The sequence below is a fragment of the Chrysemys picta genome, chromosome 2 (assembly GCF_011386835.1).
Source record: "Chrysemys picta bellii isolate R12L10 chromosome 2, ASM1138683v2, whole genome shotgun sequence".
In the NCBI taxonomy this organism is placed as follows: Eukaryota; Metazoa; Chordata; order Testudines; family Emydidae; genus Chrysemys; species Chrysemys picta.
In genome coordinates this window covers 222,272,895-222,295,858 of record NC_088792.1, presented here as the reverse complement: position 1 = coordinate 222,295,858, position 22,964 = coordinate 222,272,895, and positions in this window count along the sequence as shown.

Sequence of the window (22,964 nt, the reverse complement as noted above, 5' to 3'; positions counted from 1 at the left end):
ACTTCTAAATTCCTCCAACAAAAACCTCAGGAATAAAAAGCTTAAAGCTAAGGCCCTGATCTTGCAAATCTATTCACATGAATAACTCTATGCATCGGAGTAGTGCAATTCAGCTCAATGGGCTACCAATTACGCAAACTTACTGACATCTGTGAGGTTTGCAGGTTCAGAGCCTAAACTATTGTGAAAATTTAGAGCCAAATTCTGAGACAATGAGCACTTTCAATTGCCGTTCACCTGACTCTGATGGCAGAGCCTCAGCAAGGGCTTAATTCAGTAAAATGCTGAACACTTTCTAGATTTGTTCCTTACTTTGCAGGATTGAGCCCTAAATGCTCAAACTTCCATTGGTGGGCCCTTAGAGCCCACCAATGGAAAAAATTCCATTGATTTCACTCTTAGGGCATATCTACACATGGAATTCAGGAGTAGATTGTCCTGATGAACTCTATGCATGCATGTTCTTATTCCAGAATAAGAGTGCTTTGTTCCAGATTAGTTTAATCCACTTGCTTTCTCCAATCCTAGATGATAAAGGAGCAGTCCTTCAAAACCCACAATTGGGTTTTCTGTGTGGTTACGAGTTCATAATTGTCTCAGATTCACAACCCTGGCAGGCAGATCACCTTGTTTCTTTATACAGCTCAGGGCTTTGATCTCCAAGACCAGATAACCAGCCAGTAATTACCCTCTGCTCAAGGAATATCTTAAATAAACTGGGTTTTTGCATAACCAGAGGTGGGGAATTAACATCTCTTTATATATTCCCCAGGAAATCCAGCTTCACACTCATTGTCTCAAAAGTCCATTCTTGTCTGGCACAATTTCATATAGTCCTTTGAACTCCCACATCTCACAACATCTCCTCCTTAGAGAGGTTACATACAATGCTGGCCCACAATAATACATAAGCTTAATACTTCAGGTTTTTGAAGGATATTGCAGATAATTGTCAAATCTGTCACAGTGGGCCTAGTTGTTGTTTTGGCCATTGTCAGACAGGATACTGGGCTAGATAGACTTTTGGTCTGACCCAGTAGGCCATTCTTATGATGTTCACTGGCTTTTACCAGCTAGGAGTGTTGTGGATCTGTTTCACAGGATGTGGTTCTAATATTTTTCAGGGCTTTTTAAGCTTTGCTATGTGTGTTTTGGTCAAGTTCAGTCTGGGTTGATTAGCTGGTTCACTCTGGAAAATAGCTCTGCTAGCCATGACTTTTGCAACATTGATAACCGAGGAGTAGACCGCTTGTTTTGCCTCTTTTACTGCTGTGATTTAATCCTGTAAGTGTTTGTCCTGCTGGAGGCAGGGCCGGCTCCAGGCACCAGCTTAAGAAGCAGGTGCTTGGGGCGGCCAAGGGAGAAGGGCGGCATGTGCGGCAATTTGGGGGCGGCAGGTCCCTCACTCCCTTTAGGAGAGAAGGACCTGCTGCCGAACTGCCGCCGCCAATAGCGGCTTTCCCCCCCCCCCCCAATTGCTGCCGCCGGTCACTTTTTTTTTTTTGCTTTGGGCGGCAGAAATGCTGGAGCCGGCACTGGCTGGAGGATAGATTCAGAATCGTTATATATTGTACCATTGGTGTTCTCACGTTTTATGTGTTGTTCATCTGCTGTACTTCATCTGTGAACCCTGATGTTGTACAAACTCATTGGTGCTTTGGCCTCAGATTTGGTTGCTTGTTCACCTAGGGAATACAGGAGTCTTTAGGGACAGACTAGTTTTGATTACTCACTGCCCTGTGGGGAAGGAGAGAAGGGTCTGATCTGTGCCTGGACGAGGTGGTGATTAGACCAGAAGAATGATATGCTGGTGACATCACCAATATCCAGTCCTAGGTTGATAGGATCCAACATATGTCTGGCTGAATGTGTAGGTCCAGAGACTGCCATGGATATTACTGTATCTCTAATAGAAATAAATATACCAGGTAATAGCTGAGTAGGCACTATAGAGATAGTAATCTGCTATGAGGACTGGTGCATTGAGGTACTAGAGGCAAATCTCTACCCACTCCCTCTCTGTCCATTTACTTGTGGAATGAGGGAGGAGTTGTCATGCAACAACTTCATACCTGTATAAGCTTGGACCAAGGTCAGGGGAGGTAACACATGATAGTGATATCACTCCCAGTGTGATCCTATTTGGCCACATTGGCTGGGCCATGATCTGGTTCTACAGAATATCAAGCTTTAGTATTCCAGAGATGGTGGCATGTAATAGGGATGCATATCAAAAAGGAAATGGTCATGAGCCTCAAGACGATGTAAAAGGGTTGAGTGTTTACTACATTGGAAGTGTGTTTTTGCAGTAACGCTGAAATATTGTGGACTGGAATAAATCTGAGTGAGCAGATGAGCCTGCAGATTAGTAACATTTCACTTAAATAAACAGCAGGGTGATTTGAAAAATGTGTGGTTGTATTTCCTGGAAATCTGACTGATATGTTCTCATTAGTGTAACCTCTGTGAAGGTTTTGAAGATTATTTTAATCATATGCTATATCTCATATTTGATGCATGTTTGTACCATTTTGGAAATAAAAATCTTAAACAGAAAACAATATTTTGTATCCTGGTTATACTCTCTTTGCAGAGGGAAATTAGTCCTGGAAAACTAATTTTAAGAATACTGGCTTAAACTATACCACAGGGTGCAACTCGATCATTTTGGAATTGTATTGGTTTCAGTTGGACAGGAGAAGAGTTGTTGCAATTTCCTTTGAGAAGTTTTATCCAGTGTGTATGTGTACAGGTCACAGGTAATGGAAAAGTTAAGGGTTAAAGGACAAGTTTTGCTCAATGTGACACTTGTGAGCCGATTGATATCTTTATAGTACCTTAATCTTCAAGTAGTCCCATTGAAATGAATGGAAGTACTTGTGGTAAGATACGTCTCAGCATGAACAATATTGGCCGAGTGAGACTACTCTTAGATGAGGTGCTACTCCATAACTGTAGCAGGATTTAGATCCCACATAGGAGTTGTGTGCACATCTATAACAGGAAAAGACTGAAAGGGGAGGAAAATGAATAAAATTATCTGAGACAGAACTACCCACTATGCATTTAGCATGAAATCCACTTCACTCCCTGTGATGCGGTGTCCTTCCCACACAAGCCCTCAGAGCCTCAATGTGAGCCAGGAGGGGCCAGTTACTTTAGGGGAACCAGGGATTGATAGGCACTAATGGCAGATGAAGCCCAGCTGTGGAAGGAGATGGGCTACAATGATAAAGCCAGGAAGTGAGAACAGGAAGGAGCTGTGAGGTGGGATCTGGGGCAGCTGATGGCCAGACTGCAGGCTGGCTGTGTAGGCTGGGAGATGCTCAGACTGGCTGGCTGAACAGAGCTGGAAACACAGGCTGAGGAGAAAGGCTAGAAGTTGTTGAAACATTATGGAGAAGAAGCAAGGGCTGAGGAAAGGTTTCAGATTAGGACCAAAAAAAAATAGAAATATCAGTATTTGAAGAAGAGGGAGCAGAAAGGGATGGAAAAAAGAGTAAGGAAAAAGATCAACATCTTAAATTATCAAATCACCAACTGAAGATGTAAAGATAGACGATGGTAATCCCCTGAAAACAGCAGAATGGGTTAGGCAAAGTATTGGAGATATTTTAAAAGCTAAAAGAATGCAGGGTGGAGATTTATTAGTCAAATGTACACATAAAGAAGAGGCTGAGAAATTTCTTAAACTTCAATTTTAGGGAACATAAAAGTAATTTGCCAGCCACCTAAATTTATAACAGCAGCAAAAGGGGTAATCTGTGGGGTTCCAGTATGCATGATTAAGGATGAAATTAAATAGGTATAGGCGATGACCAAGTGCTGTTTAAGTGATTGACTAGCAGGAGGGGGGGAGAACACATTCAGTCTATAGCCATCCAAGTAACATTTAAAGGTGCAATGCTACCTGAGGGGGGTAATATAGATTATCAACGCTTCCGTGTTAAACCATATCCTAGCCCTTTTACATGTTATAAATGTCAAAAGTTTGAGCATGTTGCAGCTGACTAAAAGGGGTGTGGTAAATGTGGAGAGCGCTCATATGAGAACTCTATGGAAGGAATAGAGCTAAAATGTATCAATTGTGGTGATAAGTCCAGTAGCAGGGACAATGGATTCCTCCTAAAAGTGTGTGTGTGGCGGGGGAGGCATGATGCCCTGTCCTTCTGGGCCCACCCCTAGCTAAACCAGAAGTAGATACCAGGTCCCTCCACCTGCCCTAGGTGGGGAGCCTGGGGAGTAGGGACAATGGCAGGGGGCTGCTCTTGGGTGGGAGGGGGGCCATCCTGGGCAGATATAGGGTCCATGGCTTCTCACAGCTGCCCAGGCTCAGTGGGCTGCTTTTACCTAGGCCAGGTTCCAGCTTCCAGCCTGGCTGGGGGTCAGGCCTCAGGGGTGGGGGGGAAGTGGAGGGGCAGGTGGCCAGGCCTGTGGCCAGGCCCGTCCACTTTCAAAAGTGGGAGTGCCATGGTCCCTTGGGCCCCCCTGTTCCGGCACCCCTGCCATGCAGCATACAAATGGTGCATGGCAGCAGAATGAGCTAGAGACCGAAAATTAAAACATAAGAAAGGCCGTACCGGGTCAGACCAAAAGTCCATACAGCCCAGTATCCTGTCTACCGACAGTGGCCAATGCCAGGTGCCCCAGAGGGAGTGAACCTAACAGGCAATGATCAAGTGATCTCTCTCCTGCCATCCATCTCTACCTTCTGACAGACAGAGGCTAGGGACACCATTCCTTACCCGTCCTGGCTAATAGCTATTAATGGACTTAACCACCATGAATTTATCCAGTTCTCTTTTAAACACTGTTATAGTCCTAGCCTTCACAACCTCCTCAGGTAAGGAGTTCCACAAGTTGACTGTGTGCTGCGTGAAGAAGAACTTCCTTTTATTTGTTTTAAACCTGCTGCCTATTAATTTCATTTGATGACCCCTAGTTCTTGTATTATGGGAATAAGTAAATAACTTTTCCTTATCCACTTTCTCCACATCACTCATGATTTTATATACCTCTATCATATCCCCCCTTAGTCTCCTCTTTTCCAACTATCCATAAAATATCCTATGCAGAAGTTATCAAAAGGTATTCACAGTGGAATATGGAGAAGGAGGAAAATGCCAGTGAGGGAAAAGAGCTACTGGTACAACAAGATGCAGTTCAGGGCAGGAAAGCTAATATAAGGGGAATAGATGAGCATGTACTGTTTGCAGACAAAGAGAAATTTATAGCATTTATAATATAAGTGATTAATTATACTTTACACACACGGAAGAAGACTGAAAGAATAAAAATTATAACAAAAGCAGCAGAAAAATATTGGCATATAGGAAATCTCTTGATAAACTGCATTCATGCCATTTTAAATTAAGGTAATGGAGTTTAAACATGATGGTTCTAACTTTTTTTTTTATGGAACACACAATTCCTGATCCAGTATTATTAAACTAAAGAAAACTGGTTTTGAAATGGAAAACAAGAAATATGGTTAGTGAGAGCTTATGTTTAGACTTCTAGGATATGATGTAATTAGATGCGATAGAGAAATAACAAGAGGAGGAGGGGCCAATATATTTATAAAGGCAGTCTTAGTTATGTTGATATTGATGTACAGAACTTAAGTTTTGAGTACAATACTGTTGATGTTCCTCTGTAGAATAATAGTCCCTTTATATGAATCTATAATATTTACAACCCATGTTTTAAAAAGCAAAACAAAAAACCTAAACAAACTAGAATTGGAAGTGTTAGTTAAGCATGCCAAAGACCTGCATATTATTTGAGGAAACCTTAATGGCCATAATGAAATTCAGGGAAGCAGGAAAACTGATTATAATGACAAAATGCCTGGAACAGTTCATTGACATGCACAACCTCGTATTGCTAATTTCTGGAGCACCTGCTAGGTTTAATTCAGTGGATGGAACCTTTTCATGTTTAGATCTGGGAATTGCAGCCTGGAAATCTATAAAGAAGTTGGAATGGGAAGTGATCACTTCCCTATGCTAATGCCATATCAAGGCCAAAGTACTGTTGAAAACACTAAAGGAACTCCTTCCTGGAGCATTTGAAAAGCAAATTGGAGACTCTTTAAGTGTAAGTGTGTTGAGTATCTACGTACCAATTGTATAAGTGATAATCTAGAGGAGTTTCATGATAATATAATAAAAGCTCTTGTAGCAGCAACCAGCCTAGTTATATGTAAGACACTGAATTGCCACAAACTCAGAAATCCAGTTCCCTGGTAGAATGAAGATTGTAAAGCAGCAATTAAAGAAAGAAAGAAAGAAAAAGCATACAAACGAGCAAAAAGTACAATGAATAGCAAGGACTTAATGAACTATACAAGATGTAAAGCAATGACAGAATTCTTAAAGGCAAAGAAAAAGCTGGAGAAATACTGTGGGGAAAATGCACAAAGATTATGAGGTTTCAGAGATATATAAACAAGTTAAAAGTATAAATGGGATATGGAGAAAAAACAGAGTTCACGCCTAGTGTTATAGTAAATGATAAAGTTGAAAATTCTAACTCAGGAAAAGTGGACATTTTAGCAAAAGAGTTCCAAAAAGTTAGTAGTGACACAAATCAAACTGAGTTTTGTGAACGAAAAGGAAAGTTTGCTGAATAAAATTATGAGCTCTTACATAGTTGGGTAGAATATAAAGGTAATGTTAATGTAAATGTCAGCAGACAGGAACTCTCAAAAGCTCCAGACAACAGTAAAAGTACAGCCCCAGGTAAAGAAAGCATGTAAAATGCAATGCTTAAGCACCTAACAGAAGGGAGTTTAAGAGAGTTTTATTAAAATTATATAATGTATGGAAGGGGGGAAAGGAACACTACCTGCTCATTCACCACATCTCCCTGCCCCCTCACTCACAGAGGGGAGTGTTTGATGAGATGCTCTTCCCTAGACCTGGACCCAAGTTGTGGGGTCATCTTACTTGGCCAAGCAGGAGTTTGGAGGTGGGACCTTATAGCTCTGATTGACTAAGTAAAACAAAGACATAATCTAGCTCTAAACAGAAGGATGTTTTGAGGAGTACTTTTCAAAAAGAAAGAGATAAAATCAAGGTCTACTGATATCAGCCAAAGCCAGTTCACATCATGCTCCCCATACCTGCAAAATGGCATAAATGTCACCAAACAATGTAAGACATTTAATTAAAATGTAGTGGATACATACGTACCTATTGTACTGACAAATTTCAAGGCTCTCCTTATAAATGAAATATTGTTTTTTCATTGGAAAAGAAACATATAGCCACTAAATGGAAAATAAGATAAATACTCATGTCCTTTGCATGAATTTACAGTGTAGCTTCAAACCCTGCCCCCAAAAGAAAGAAAAACCTAACAAACCTGAAACACCCTCTAATGTATAGACAATTCTATTGCATCTTTAAAAGTCATTCAGGACCCCATCCTATGTATGACTGAGAGATATATAATTTCCCCAGCCCTGGATCAATATTTGTTACCAGAATGTATTCATTTTGTCACTGTTTCTTATTGTTTTGAATAGGGATTAATAAGAATGCTTTTCACTTCAAAATCTGATTCTCACCACACCATTTATCCACATTAAGAGCAGTCAAAATTGTAGTATCCCTTACTTTTAGTGATTTATAGTGGCATTTGTTTTGCTGTATTTCTGAGCACTTTTTAATATTTTGGAATTTGATTTACTGTCAACTTTATTTCATTTCCTATTTTCTTTATTATTACTTAGTAATGTATTAAGGAAAGGAGTCAGAAGTCTCTATTCAGCAAAGGAAAGTAAACAATGGGGGAGACTTCTTGGCTTAGGAGACAGGTAATAGGTTTCCAAGCATAGCACTGGTTCAGATCCCACCAGAAACTTTTATCTTCTGACAGCTGCTTTATCCAATATATCTTTATATCTCATTGCCACTTTCAAAATTGTGTCTTAGACTTAACAATGCAGTTATATAGAATATATAGTTACAGAGCTAAAGAATAGCAGAGATAGGAGGAAATTTAGGGGCATGCAGCAAGGGAGAATATATATATTTTCATATGAGATTTGAGAAGAATGGACACTCGGTGAGGGAAAGATATAGAAAGTCCTTTTCAAATTATAAGTGCTACAGAGAAGTAGATTCTCATGTCCTACATGGGGCAAGAGTGGGAGAAAGGGGGGAGAGGAAGCTGGGGATAAATGGGAAAACAGATCAGGAGAGAGAGCGTGAAGCTATTCTGGAAAAGGATCTGATCTTCAAAGATAAGAAGGCAATTTTGAACTGGATGCTGAAATTAATAAGGAGTAAGTGGAGGTACTCAAGGATAGAATGATTATTTGGTATGTAAACTCTTTGGGGCAGGCACTGTCTTTGTTCAGTGTTGTGCATCACTTAGCATGATGAAATTCTGGGTTTCTAGCTGGAACAGTAATATAAATTTTGCTTACTGGTATGTGTAAGGTAGGTCATAGCTTCAGTTATTTAGTGGCCTACATTAAATGTATAGGTAACTTAGTTCAGTTTCTTTTACATACGTGTCTACATGATGAAACCAACAATCACCGCAAAGAGTCCTGTGGCACCTTATAGTCTAACAGACGTATTGGAGCATGAGCTTTCGTGGGTGAATACCCACTTCGTCGGATGCATTCACCCACGAAAGCTCATGCTCCAATACGTCTGTTAGACTATAAGGTGCCACAGGACTCTTTGCTGCTTTTACAGATCCAGACTAACATGGCTACCCCTCTGATACTCAACAATCACAGTGAACACCTTTGTGGGCAATGTCAGCAGCAAGACCAAGGACTGAATAAACTTAGGAACTACACTATCATCTCACTATAGGGATGGTCCCTCTATCGCAAGGGTGAGGCCCGTTGCTATGAAAAGGTGGGAAAGCTTTCACTGTTTCTCCCTGCTGTACCTGTTCTATAAATAATGGGATGCCATCTCCATGGCTGTCACTTCCAGGATACCACATACTCTAGCACTCCCAAAGGACTATGTATCACTACTGAACATTTAGGAGGAATTTTTCTTCATGGTTCTTCAATCTAAAATGCTCACAGAATCACCCTATTAGATCTACAAAAAACTTGCCTTTCCCTGTGCCTTCTGTTGGCATATTTTAAGATTAAAAGAGGTTCATGAATGAGGATTTTATATTTTTAAGGATTAGCAAACTGATTATGTCAAACTCTGAACCACTTTATACGTTGATAGCTGTCAATAAACAGGTGCATCTTTTTGGAACAAAAAAGAAATCCAGTTCCATTTAGGATCTGATCCAAAGCCCATAGTAGTCAATGGGCTTTTGGATCAGGCCAGTAATATTTTGTTTGATTCTTATAAAAAATAACTGTTTATTGTATGGTGTGATTATTACTTATTGGAGATTCATTATTAATTATTATTTTGAATTGTAACCGTTTGTCAGGTACCCCAACTAAGTAAATCATAGAATCATAGAATATCAGAGTTGGAAGGGACCTCAAGAGGTCATCTAGTCCAACCCCCTGCTCAAAGCAGGACCAATTCCCAGCTAAATCATCCCAGCCAGGGCTTTGTCATGTCATGTCAAATTGGCCTGGGAACACTGGGTGAAATATGTCCCTGTACAGATGATCAGCACAAGACCTATAACTTTTTAAATCCCACTCTTGTTGTCTGCACTGGATTGATTTCACCTTTTTTTTTTAAATAAAATTATGAATTAGTAGTATTATTCACATAACATATTGGCATTCACCTATCACTAACATTTATTGCACAGATTAATTTTTGACAATCATCCTACTTCAATCCACTGTTGAAAATGTTGCCAGCAGAACTGTGAATTGCTAAAAAAAATATTAATCTTTATTCATCAGCACACATCTAATAATGTTCACTGTATGCTGGGAGAAATCTTTTGCTTTTAGTGTGATTAAACATCTGGAATGTATTTGTCACTTATTATTATGCAGTCTTCTATAAAACTGCCTTTGGTTTTTTTTTTTTTTTTTAAATATTGAGCTTCCCAACTTTGGAAAGGTCTTTCATGCCATGCGTGTAAATCTGAGAGCTGTTAAATTTCTGGATAATGTCAAGGCTCAGTTCATTTCTTAATTGAAGTGTTCTTGTTTCTTAAGATATTTGAAAGTAACCCTTTCCAAAGGAATAATATTCAGTTCTGCTGGCATGACACAGCCAGCCTCGGTCTTCAGCTCTGAGAGGCCAGTTGAAATGAGGCAGCAACTAGTGTAAGAAAGAAATAACATTTGTTGTGTTAGTCCTCATAAAAATGTTTGAATGGGAGTTAAGTACTGAATGAATGGAAATGAGTGACTGAGGGCAGGTCTTCACTACGGGGGGGGGGTCGATTTAAGATACGCAAATTCAGCTACATGAATAGCGTAGCTGAATTCGACATATCGCAGCCGACTTACCCCGCTATAGGGATGGCGGCAAAATCGACCTCTGCGGCTTCCCGTCGACGGCGCATACTCCCACCTCCGCTGGTGGAGTAAGAGCGTCAATTCGGGGATTGATTGTCGCATCCCAACGGGACGCAATAAATCGATCCCCGAGAGGTCGATTTCTACCCGCCGATTCAGGCGGGTAGTGTAGACCTAGCCTAAGAGAAGAGCGTTCAAAATGCAATAATCCTAACACTAATTTAGGGCCTGATCCTTATTGGGGTTTGGTAGCTGCAACTCACATTAATTTCTGTGAAAGTTACAGGAGCTCAACAGCTCAAAAATTTAGGCCCTTAAATCCGGAACCCCCTCCCACTCAAGTTAATAAAATTCCAGTTGACATGAATGAAAGGAAAAAATTGCCCTGAACAATGCATATGAAAATATAAAACAAGGAGTTTCTAAAGGAGTTAAAAAAAGGAAAAGAGTACTAAGCTGGCTAGATCCTAACATGTTCTGGCAGGGGGTGTGTAGAAGACTTTCTAATATCTAACTGGACAAGTTTGTAGTTTGTTAATTTTACAAGCCCTAGAGCTATGTTGATTTGTTTCAGTTGAAGATCTGGCCCAGATAGTCAAATTTGTGGATGTGGGAGCAACAGGTATGTTCCCAAAACTACATGCACATGGCAAAACCTGTGTTATTGCATTCAAACTAAAATAAATACAGTAATTTTGTATTTAGCAAAAGCAGATTTGTGTGGGTGCAGCAGGTGCATTTTTGCCCAAGTTGTGCCCAAGTTTGAACATTTGACTCCAACTGTCTAGCACAGGAACCAGACTGTCTGATGTGGATGATGTAACACAGCGTTATGATTTCTCACTCATTTCTGCATCTCTTTAGTCAACTATGCTTCAATTCATATTTTGGAGGAAGGATTGTCTTGTGGTTACACAGTGGATGGGGCTCAAGAGCTATTGGTTCAGTTCCCAGATCTGCCATATTCTTTGTGTGTGTGAGTTTGGACAGGCCACTTATCTCTCTCTCTGCTTTGGTACCCCAGCTGTCTGCCTTGACTGTGAACTGTTTTGAACAGGTAATGCACAGCACCTGGAACAGCACGACCCTAATTTCATTTGGAACCTGTAAACACTATTGTAATACAAATAATGAATAGCATACAAAGAGTCCAATTACTCTATCAGTTAGCATCCTGGTTTGTACTGAGAGTTTTGCAAACCATATCAGGAATTATCTGTACTTCTTAGTAACAGGATTGTCCATCTTTACAGTAATAATAATAGTGACTTTATAAACAACTAAGCCTAGTCTAACAATGAAATAATTGCCAAATGATGAACAGAATTTAAAAATACAGGGTGAAGTCCTGATCCCCCATTATAGTCAATGGGAGTTCTGCAATAGACTTTAATGGGGCCAGGATTTCATTCACAGCTTCTGGAGACTGAAGGAAAGGGTGTTTGTCAAGGGGCAAATCGCTAACAGATGGGTTGAACCTTTTGCTTCAAAGCATCTTATAAAAGCAGCATGAAGGAACAGGGCAGGTAACCATGACAACCAGCACCAGTGTTTCTGAAGTGAGAATGGAAGCTGAAAGCAGAGGATGGTAAAGTACAATAATGAGTCCTTATGTTTTGCCGCTTATCATGTCTAATTAAAATCTAGCCATTAGCCAAGATAAGAGCTGGGTTATAATTGCTTCCTAAACCTACTGAGTTAAATTCATCCCTGGCATGACACTTTCTTTAGTGGAGTTACACCAGGGATCAATTTGTACTTAAAAACAAATTCATATACTACTAAATGTTTTACATCCAAGTGGGTACACTCATTTTGTGTCTAATCCAGTTTTGGCAAGATTGGGTCTCTGGCTATGTGCTCACACGGGTGGATAAGGGATTGTCTGTACATGGAGTTGGTCCTGATTAATTAAATGTGTGGACACTGTTTTAGGGCTTACCTACATGGCGAGTTAGTGAGTGTCACGCCAAGGTGTGAATGTACTATGCACCAGCATGCCACATTACTAACTCGCCATTTTGACAAGCCCCTATTCTGGAATTAAGTGAATTTAAAGAGCAATAGCACACACTCTGGAATAAGTATTTCACACATGGAAAAAGAACAGGAGTACTTGTGGCACTTTAGAGACTAACAAATTTATTAGAGCATAAGCTTTCATGGACTACAGCCCACTTCTTCGGATGCATATGGGCTGTAGTCCACAAAAGCTTATGCTCTAATAAATTTGTTAGTCTCTAAAGTGCCACAAGTACTCCTGTTCTTTTTGCAGATACAGACTAACACGGCTGCTACTCTGAAACTTCACACATGGAGTTATTCAAAACAACTATTGCATTTTAAATTCACACCCTAGCTTAATTCACATGAGTTTTCGAGTGTAAACAAGCCCTAAGAAAAATCTGTTGAACCTGCATATTTTCCTCAGACTGTTACCACAGAGACTATAAATGATACCAGCCTAGGGCTAAGTTCTAGCTCTTTGGCTCTGCTCCTTATAATATGAAACCAAAGCTCATAGTACCACAGCAATGTAAGTATCAAGAGTACACATCTCTGACCTATTAAGATTATACTTATACATAGATTATATGCTTATTTTATAAAAACATACCTCTGAAAAATGTAATGCTTCTTTGAGGGAGCTCCAGGTGCCTTACTGCCCCATGATGCGTGTTTGTGCAACAAAGTTAAAAACTCGTTAATCTTATAAGACACTGCAAATATTTGGCATCTGGCAAATTTAGAGGACTTCTTCCCTTTGCCTTCCTACCACACAGAGATAGAGAATTTTCCAGTGAAATAAAACTGGAAATAAGAAGCAAATTCTTAACAGTGAGGGTAATTAACCTTTGGAACATATTGCCAAGGAATCTTAAACCACAGCTGGATCACTTTGAAACTTTGATACTAGTTTGGGAAAAATTAGATATGCGCAGATTTTTCATCTTGATTTGGTGGAACAGACTGTATTAAGTGTTCTGAGAAACCAGAAATCACATTAAATGGGAGCAAGCCCAGGTAATTTAGGGAAAAGGTGAAAGTTAAAAATTCTGGTTAAAGAATGTCCTTTATTACAATAAAATCTCCAATAAACTCTCCACTAAGTAATTCTCGGTAGAACAAGAGGCATGAACAAAGGCTGCAAAAATGTCATCTTATTACTCAGTGGTAGGCACCAGAAGAGCCAATTAAGTCCTTCCTCAAGGGGAGTGGTCCTCCACAATCTTTATCAATCATTCACTGACATGAGTTATAGAATGACACAGGGCTCGGCAACCTCTGGCACGCGGTAAGCAGTCTGGTGGGCCGGGTCAGTTTGTTTACCTGCTGCATCTGCAGGTTCGGCCGATTGCGGCTCCCACTGGCTGCGGTTCGCCACTCCAGGCCAATGGTGGTGGCGGGAAGTTGTGGCCAGCACATCCCTTGGTTGCCGACCCCTGGAATGACTCATACGCCATAGTGGAGTACAGTAATTGCTGGGGAAGAGGATTCATAGTGGTCATTTTTTCTGATGATTCAAAAGGCCCAATTTTGCTCTCGGAAGTGTGCAGATCTGGAACAACTCTATTGAAGTAAATAGTCAGAAATGGACTTAGAGTTTAAAAGTGAGAATACTTCAGGTGCTTGTTTTCATCAGGGCCCAATTTACTAAACACTACATCCAGCTTTCAAACCTTGCAGATCAATTGGGAGGATGCTTGTATGATCTTGGAGGGCTGTGATAATGTAAGCTGAGGAATTTTTATTGAATCTACTACTCAGACACTAGCAAAATGAACATATGAAAAAATAAGAGCCTGTCTGTTGTTCTGAAAGGCTTGTTAATGTGTTCTTTTAATGCTCACTTCATTGAACTTGTAGCTAAAAAACCAACCCTTTCTTGAAATTATAGCCAATTTCTCATGAAATACGACAAAAATTCACTGAATTCTTTTATTATTCTTAGAGGAATAAAAAAATAGACCAGTCACTTAAATATTTCATGGGGTTTAAATATGTCTGCCTGTCTGTCTCAGTTGTAGTGGATGAAGATGACTTCTGAAAATATGTATGCAAACTATATTTAATTCTAAGGATTTGCCATTCAAACACAACATATTGCCAGGAATCACAAGGTAATTTCCTAACGGGACAAATATTGGAATGGAATTCTTGCAGTGTTTGTATTTAGAACTATCACCAGCAGACATGTGAAAACCTATTTTATTCTATTCTATATAGGTCCTTATACCACATTCACCACTGTAATATTTGAGCACTTTTCAGTAGTGCATTAAACAATATGATTATACATCTGTCATGGGGTGTTTGTTTTCTCATCCTCTTCTTAGGGGGGAGAAGCATGTTCAGAAACATGTTTTGGAACAAGTTTGTTTGATTTAAATATACATGCAGATTACAAGGCCTTTCTGATCATCTAGAGTGACCTCCTGTATATCACAAGCCATAGGCCTTCCCTGAATTAATTCCCGTTTGGATGTTTTTCTAAAAGATATGTTCTAGCTCAATCTTGAGTTAAAAATTTTCAGTGATGGAGAATCTATGACAGTCCTTGGTAAATTGCTCCAATGATTAATTACCCTTGTGTTTTAAAAAACTGGGTGGGGGGCTTATTTCAGCTTTCAGCTGATTGATCTTGTTATATGTTTGTCTGCTGGATTGAAAAGCCTTCTATTATCAGATTTCTGTTCCCCATGTAGGTAATTATAGACTGTGATCAAGTCACCCCATAACCTTTTCTTTGATAAGCTAAATAGAGCTCCTTGAATCTTTCACTATCAAGCATGTTTTCCAGTCCTTTAATCATTCTTATGGCTCTTCTCTGAATCCTTTCCAATTTATCAACATCCTCTTGAACTTTGGACACCAGAACTGGACACAGTATTCCAGTTGTGGTCACACCAGTGCCAAATACTCAGTAGTCCCTTGTTTGTTCATTCACAGATCACATTAGCCCTTTTAGCCACAGCATTGCACTGGAAGCTCCTGTTCAGTTGATGATCCACCATGAACCCCAATTCTTTTCCAGAGCCACTACCATCAACACTATTACTTTTATCTACCAAACTTGTAATCTTATCAATTGATATCTAGTTTGACATCTATTTTCCATATGCCTGTGTTATGAGTGTTCTGAGCCTAATGCTTCATCCCTGAGCATGAGTGTTCTGAGCCTGATGAATCATCTGAGGTAACTCCCTGTGAGTCCCAATGGTCCAGCCACTCTACAAGCAGGGGACTAAATAGGTTACCCCAAGTCAGGCCACTAATTAAAGCAGCCACTACAGTCTGCTCAATGTTGCTACCTTGTTAGAGATACTCCCAGCTGCCTGGTAGTTCTAACAGACTGTCTATGTGCCCTGCCTCTGCCTGGTCTTGCTCCAATCATACCCTGTCACCTGACTATACTGCAAGTTGATTGCTATTAATTATATTATCCTTTTTAAATTCTTTTTAAATCAAGTCCTGAATCAAGCATTCATTATTGTGCCCAGGATAGATGTCAGGCTGACTGCCTATAATTCTCTGGAACATCCCATTTCCTCTTTTAAAAATATTGGCACATTAGCTTTCTTCCAGTCCTCTGGAACTTCCTTGTGTTCCAAGACTTGTTGGAAATCAACATTAATGATTTAGCAAGTTCCCCAGCCAATGCCATTAAAACTGCTGGATGCAAGGTTTCGAGGCATGTGGATTTTAAAATGTCTAACTGTAGTAGCAGCTGTTTAATAGACTTCTGAGTTACTACTGGAATGGAAAGTGTTTCATCATCAGTATTTGATAGGAACACATCTGGCTTTTTCCCAGATACAGAACAGAAATATTTTTGAAGACTTTCAGCCATGTCTGCATTATTATTGACAGTTCTACCATTTTGATCTAGTAATGGACCAATACCATTGTTAGGGGGGAAACAATCCTAATATATTTTTTAAAATTCCTTATTCTCTTTAACTCTGCTGGTTCTTCTGTGCTTTTGCTTCCCTTACAAATTTTCTACAATTCCTAGCTTCTAGCATATTCATTGCTAAGGGATCCCCAGCTGCTTAGCCTGGGTTAGCCCTGGAGGACATGTAGAACTTGCATATTACAGCAGCTTCTATTGCTTCTTGGAACCTAAGACTGTAACTCGTGTGTGTGTGTATGTTTACCTGCTTTAACCTTGTAAATAGTTCTGATTTCTATTTCTTAGTTAATAAATCTTAGTTAATTTATTATAGGATTGGCCACAAGTTTTGTCTTTGGTATAAGATCTAGGGTGCAGTTGACCTGGGGTAAGTGACTGGTCCTTTGGGACTGGGAGTAACCTGAATATTGTTGTGATTTTGGGTGCAAGGGAACATCTATCACAAATACAAGCTTACCTGGGTGACAAGGTAGGTTGGAGCATGCCAGGATACTGTCTGTGATTCCATGTTGAGGCAGTTGAAACACTTGAGTAGTTCATACTTGATGGTTGGTGAAATCTAAGTATAGAACTCACAACTATTTTGGGGGTTGTGCCCTCCATCTTAACAGTCTCCCCTGAAGTTGGTACTCACACTTGTGAGCCACTCCAGACAGCTTGAGAGATGCAACGCTTTTTGAGTTAGGAAATTATCATCTATAATTTTTAGAAATTCTGAGGATGTTTTAATACTGGCAGCATGAGGCATACAGCATATGTTGTAAGAGCAGGATTTTATAATTGTACTATGAGAATTAATGTATGATTTGATTTCATCCTGCCAGCCATCCTTTTTGAATAGCAGAAAGGAATGACCCTCGGGGACACGGGTAAAAATGCACCTGACAGACTGCCAGTGTCTCTACTGATGTTAAGGCAGGGACAGACCAAAACAGTCCTTATGGCTGATTATGGTCACCTTTTTGTTTTAGGATAAGATTTCATTACAGTACACCTCTACCCCGATATAATGCTGTCCTCAGGAGCCAAATAATCTGACCGTGTTATAGGTGAAACCATGTTATATCGAACTTGCTTTGATCCGCCGGAGCGCGCAGACCCGCCCCCACCTCCCAGAGTGCTGCTTTACCGCGTTATATCCGAATTTGTGTTATATCGGGTCGTGTTATATCAGGGTAGAGGTGTATTTGCTATTAGGTCTTGCTTCTTGTATACATTGCAAACTAAGTTGTGTAAGGTTCTTTTCTAATCCCTTTAGTAACCATATAATCATTTCCAAAATGTTATCCTAGCTGAAGGCCTCTGTAAAAGACTGTTTGTGTGAATGAGGAATGTATGCATCAGGAAAAGATAAAAGGTGTGAAGGCCATTGCTATAGCTAGATGGTCAAGGAAGAAGTGAGAGAACCATCAACACGCATCCATAATGAAGGAAGGGCAGATTGACGACCCTGAGGTGCCGTCTGGCAACCCTAAGGACAAAACAATTAACTAAATCGAAACCAGAACATGATGACCCTCTCAGAGGTGTATTGGAATGTTTACATCAAAAGATAACACAAGTAACCAGTCAGAAACTGACACAGCGTAGCTGAAGTTGAAGTATCTTGGATCGAATTACCTGGGGTCCAGACGGCGTGGGATCGATGGCCGCGGCTCCCCCGTCGACTGCACTACTGCCACTCGCTCTGGTGGAGTTCTAAAGTCGACGGTGAGCGTGTTCGGGGATCGATATATCGATCCCGGATAAATCGATTGCTACCCGCCGATACGGTGGATAGTGAAGACATACCCTAGGTTATGATCATTGATTTTAACATTCCAATTACATGAATTGTTCCACTAGATTTCAATAATACGAATTAGATCAACTGTATGGACATAATCCAATTTTTCTTTATTAACCAGGCTCTAAGCATTGCTGTAGAATTTATTTTCTTCATGTTCTTTGGTGCCTTAATTAATTTTCTCAGCATCTTGATTTTGTGTTAAGGTGCTCATTTGTTCCCTCTTTCACCCTCCTTTTGTTAGTGTAGCACCGTCACTAATCTCCGGTTGCTGTTCACTTTTTTGGTGGCAACAGGAGTCATGTAGTTTCATTGATAGTTTTCCATCCCAGACATTTTCTTTTTACAATGGGCTTGAAGATTTGCCCACTTGTCTTTTCTGCCTCTGCACTAAAGGAAGCCAGATCAGATACATCTAGGATTGGGGGGAAGGGAGAACAGTAGATCCACTGCATGATTTTTCCTCTTTCCCTGATCTCATGGAAGAGCTTCCACAAGTTAACTGTGGATTAGAAGTGAAGCTGTGGATTATCAAGATTCATGGGAGAGGTCAGGAACCTTACTCACCTGCTTGGCTGAAGAGAACAAGAGATTCTTTCTTTCTCTCTTTCTTTCTCTCTTTCTTTCTCTCTTTCTTTCTCTCTTTCTTTCTCTCTTTCTTTCTCTCTTTCTTTCTCTCTTCATTGAAGTGTCTACTCCAAGAGGGCCTGATGTTAGAGCGCAGTAAAAAGAAACAGTAAACTGTCATCCCTCTTCAGCAAGCAAATAAAAAAAAATCTTCCCTGCCTATTAAACTTCCTTTTCTAACTGTATGGAAAGCAGCAGAGAATGTGACTGATGACTTGAGAATGTGTGAGACGGTACTATTAGCTCTATCATTCAAATTTAGACATCCATCTGATATATTTTGATGAATCTAGAGGTTAAATTATTTATATTTAATATTGTTGGGATTTGAAAATAACCTAATTTAGACTTATTCACTTCACACGTTCATTGAAAATATTGATATTATTTTCCCACACTTTACACACTCATAATTTTGAGAAATAATCCACTTGTTCAAAGAAGAACGAATTCCAACCCCTGGATATTTGTGCTCGCTTTAATATAAGTTGTCCTGAACATTGTCCTCTTCTTAGGGGTTGCTACATGTGCTTGGGTATTGACCATATTTAACTAGGATATAGCAGCATACCTGGAAATCCTTTCAGAAACCTTTATAGAGGCTTTTATAACAAAGGTGAAACTGGCTTTGCCTTGCTTGTAACTGCTAGAAAAAAACAGGGCCTCCTAAGTAGAAAAGTTGAACTTCAGGTGCAGAAATGGTTTAAGTTCCTTAGTACAGTGGATCCCAAACCGTGGTCCATCAAGGAATTTGGTGGTTCATGGAAAGCTGACTGGTCACATGGTGCTGGCTCCTTGCCTTTGTTTCTGGCTACTAAATCACATTGCAAGAAGATAAAATAAATCAGTTACTTTCTTAGTATTGCTTTTCTATGTAAACAGTTGCTGGAGTAGCCAGAGGGATGTTCTCCTATTACCAATAGGTGGTGGCCAATGAATTTATGTTTAGGAGGCAAGGTATACACAAGGCAATTTCACCACCCCCTACAAAATGTGGAAAACTATCCTCTTGTGTAAAGAAATATGAACCTCTTGATTGGTGAACCCACTACGTTTTCTGCAGCCTGAGAGTGTAATTCACTACTAAAGATTTCTGATTTATTTATAGTCTCTTTTTAGTTCATTTAATAACTAGAAAGGGGAAAATTGTTCTCCTATTCATCCTTAACATATGCTTAGTTTTGTCATAAATGCACTTTAATTCTTATTGCTGCGATAATTGTCAGTCTTATTGCTAAATGCCTCTTCCCAACAGATTGTTACTCATCAGCACCGATGGTCTTTTTATTATTAGAGTCATCTGGAAGCCTGGAAAGAGATTTTAACACAGGAATCTGCTAGCTTTAATTAATTAATTAGACTATTACTTTAATTATGATGAGGAGAGAGAGAGCACAAAAAAAGTTTCAATTAACCTCTAATCCTACACTGTCACCAAATTATTCAAAATATTCCTTAAGGATAAGGTTTTATTAATTAACTGTCCTTAATTCTTAAGGGAAGAATATTCATTGGTGTGATATCACTTGTACGCTCCCTTGTAAGTATATTTGAATGGGTTTTGAAGGATTAAATAAATATATGTGATCCCTGTACACATGGGAAATCAGTATTTACAAAATAAGCATTTTATTTTAGCTTGGATGTGAAAGAAGAGGCTGTGGGTCACTGAGTTTTTCTATTTACTTTTAGTACAAGATTTACTTTGTTTCCCTAACTTGATAAGTGTTTTAGGAAAATTTATTTGTCTACATTGCAAAGACTCTTGTACTTTTCTAGTTCTCAATATAGCCAAGGATATAAACAAGGCTGCTAAACCATGTACTGAATCTGTGGGACTGTGCACTTGTGCTGTACTACTTAGTGCAAATTTGTATTAGCTAGCTGTTGTGGCTGAATGTTCTAGATGTTTGTGATAAATAAATAAGACAGGGGTCAGCAACCTATGGCACACGGCTCCCCAGGGTAAGCACCCTGGCAGGCCAGGCCATTTTATTTACCTGCCGCGTCTGTAGGTTTGGCTGATCACGACTCCCACTGGCCGTGGTTCACCGCTCTAAGACAATGGGGGCTGTGGGAAGCGGCGCAGGCCGAGGCTTCCCGCCGCCCCCGTTGGCCTGGAGCGGCGAACCGCGGCCACTGGGAGCCGCGATCGGCCGAACCTGCGGACGCGGCAGGTAAACAAACTGGCCCGGCCCACCAGGGTGCTTACCCTGGGAAGCCGTGTGCCAGAGGTTGCTGACCCCTGAATTAAGCTCTTGTTTTCCTTTAATGGCCTGAGCAATTCTCATTGCAGTTAACAGAAGTCTCCCATTGGCCTAAGTGAGAGTTGGATCAGGCCCCATAGGACCAGATCTTGTGGGAGTCTTTAAAGGTGAGAGTTCAAACTTGCTGTTTGTACAGTTAGAGAAGCTGCCCATTGCTGAAAGGGCAGAGCCAAGGTTTTTTGCTGTGAATAGAGACTGCTCAAGTTTACACAAGAAATTTGCATGTAAAATATATGTACCACCAAGATCCTTGGCTCAAAATATAAAGGCTACAAGAAGCTTATATATGGATATTATTATGCCCCTTTAAATTCTAAGGGCCTGTTTAGTCTCTGGTATAAGCAGGGGTGTAGAGAATTCAGTATAGAACTTCATCTGATTATACAAAGGCTAAATTTGCCTCTAAAGCTACAAATGTCACTATAATAGGGTTATTGCTACCATCAATGCTTGTTTGCTGTCCCCTCTGTTTTGTTTAAGAAGGTAAAGTAAACTAACAAGCATAAATGATTCAGTAGCTTTTTCACAATGTATTTTAAAATGCTACTGCTCATTAGATACTAACATTGAAACATGAATACAGTTTCTGTAGGAGGTCTCTGTAGAGTGCCCTCTCTTTAGGGCAGACTGTGGTAATCTTACTTCACAGGGAGTCGCACCGAGTTCAGTGGGATTAATGATAGAGTAAGGGCCCGCAAAATGTGAGCAAGGGTGGAAAAGTCTTATCCTTAGAGACAGGTTTTAAATTTACTGAGGAGAAAGACAGTCAACCAGATTAAGAAACAGCTTCCAGGAGCTTCAGCTTTTAAGAAAAACAACAAATATATCAACAAAACATAACGCTAACAAACTGACTCCCCTTGCCCTGACTCAGCTGTGCTGGTCAGAGCATGGAGGTATGGAGTCAAGCCTCAGCCCTCTTCCTGGCCGTGTATTCTTTGCACCCACGTACTCCTGCATGCCCAGATCCCAAATCGGATTTCTTACTCTCCTATGTGGGGGTGCAGTCCCACTTACAATTCAGTCATAAGATCAAGACCCTCTGTACTCTGCAACAAGAGGCACTTAACTTCTGCAGCTAAATCCCTAGATTCTGGAACAATCTGGTGGAAATTCTCAAAATTCTGTTAGCTTTCTTCTTCTTTTACGGCATCTCCATTACTGGAGATTTGCAACCATAGTATTCCTTCTGTACAGTCAAACTGAGAATCTGTAACAAGAGTTGAATCCCTTAGCAAATTACATGGCTATGGAATTGCAGAATGACTGGGACTCTGCACATGAGAGACCTCTGGCTAGATTCTGCTCAGTTAGTGCTGATGTGAGCCAAAGTAAATGGAGTTACTTTATAATCTGCAGCAGCACAACTGAGAACATATTTTGGCCCTTCAGTGTCAAAGGTGCTACATAAAAACAAATGAATTTATATTCTGTTAATTCTGTGACTTTTAATAATGGTAATTTTTTCAAGTAGAATACTGAAATGTTCATTTATGACAAGTGGAGTTACTAGCCATATTGGCTCGTAACAATCTCTTCACTGCTTGCAGCAGCACAGAAAATTGTTTTACGGTCACTTTGCACTTACAAAGTTAAAATGCGTAGATGTGTATATAGCAAAAATGCTGGGTATGATACTACCACAGCTTGTGATGTTTTTAGTGTGAAAGACATTGAAAGAAATGGAGAGAAGAAAAATACATACAACAACAGAACAAAGGAAGATGCTGAAGGCTAGAGAATATGAGACAGATTTTCTTTATTAACAAAAATGTAACACAATCACTTTCATTGATCAATAACTGACACACAATTTTGATTGAAACACAAAAAGAAAAAAGCTTATTCACCTATTTGCTGTATATGACCTTTAAAATTTGACACAACTTTTAGCAAACGCTTTGTAGAGGAACTCTAAATGTCAAAGGAAAAGCTTTTCTG